The sequence below is a fragment of the Volvox carteri genome, assembly GCF_000143455.1.
Source record: "Volvox carteri f. nagariensis unplaced genomic scaffold VOLCAscaffold_6, whole genome shotgun sequence".
Lineage (NCBI taxonomy): Eukaryota > Viridiplantae > Chlorophyta > Chlorophyceae > Chlamydomonadales > Volvocaceae > Volvox > Volvox carteri.
The window spans coordinates 1,631,086-1,632,415 of NW_003307549.1; the positions used below are offsets into that span (position 1 = coordinate 1,631,086).

The 1,330-nt window shown below is 49.0% G+C and overlaps 1 protein-coding gene across 1 annotated transcript in view; it reads right to left on the minus strand.

The window, feature by feature from the left end:
• Positions 1-1,330, minus strand: part of VOLCADRAFT_87751 (uncharacterized protein) — a gene marked incomplete at both ends in the record, with an annotated part of 4,982 nt that overhangs the window by 1,965 nt on the left and 1,687 nt on the right. The window lies entirely within an intron of this gene.

The following is a 1,330-nucleotide window of genomic DNA, read 5'->3' on the forward strand; positions in this document are numbered from 1 at the left end:
AAACCCACTAGCTAATCCCTGTGCACCTATCGTAAATGGCAGGAATGTATGGATGCTATTGGCGCTCTTCTAGATGATATTCCAGCGAATTGGAGACAGGCGGCTAGTCTTTTGTTGCCGCTGAGTGTAGAATCTAGGGAAGCGATGGTGCCCCCTATTGAGTCGGTTACCCAAACCCTAGTGTCGAGGCTTGGTTGGAGATGGGGTGTAGGGCCTCCAATCCGATTCCAACATTTATCCGTTAAAATAGCGACTAATATGCAACTTTCACCTTTTTCGATGGCTCGCCGTGTGGCCCATACCCTTTTCATCAAAGAGGCGACGGGTTCTTCTGAGATATTGGATGAAGCTATTCTTCTTTTGCAACGGACATTCCATCGTTTATGGTTTCATTTACGGTGGGAAAATGAACAAAAAGAGGTTTGGTGGCGTCTCGCGGTTGATGGGGTGCCTATGTTAGGAAATTCCCATCTTAGGATGTCGAGCCCAACGATATGTGGTTGTGGAGGTTATCCAATAGGTTCAGTGGGAGGTGTATCCCCTCGCTATCATCATTTCTGGCCCTGTCCGGTGGCACAGGCAGTAGCAGATCAACTTACTCTTTCAATAGGAGTGCCAGTCTCAAGGGAGCAACTTTGGCTTATCCAAGCCCCACAATCAGTGCAACAATGTGTTTGGGATGTTGTGGCTCTTGCTGCGGTGTCAGCCATGGAGCATGGGAGACGTTATATGGCTGCAAACATGAAAACCAACCCGGCACTGTTACCTGGCCCTTCCCTTACGGAAGAAGCAATTTGTCGAGTTATTGTTGACTTTTGGGGCCGCATTCAGGGTTTCGCAGCTTTGGGAATTCCACGGAATGGTTGGGATTCCGTTGGCGCACATCACCCCTTCTTGAGAATTATATCTGGCAAATTACTGTGCTCGAGAGAGCGGTTACCGATGAGAGGTTAATTATCTGAGGTGATAATCTTTTGGTATATTAGTCTCTACTGCAGTGCACGGCCAGCTGGCCCGATGGCTCTACTCTTCGGAAGTCTGGAGCCCACTGTAACAACCACACACACACAGCAGTGGCACAAGCCGTGCTGGACGAGCGGCTGTTCCAGCAAGCCAGACGGCTTGGCCTATATATTGGACACGATGGACTCAAGCATTTTGTTGGATTATGTTACACGATAATGTTGGGGGATGGCAGGCGGGAGAAATTTCCTACAACCTATACACCGATTTATCGCTCCGCGTTACAGTAGCCAGCCAATAGCTTGGCTGGGTAATAACAAACCGCTTGTGAAACCCCCTCCCAACACCAACCCATTGTGAATGTTGC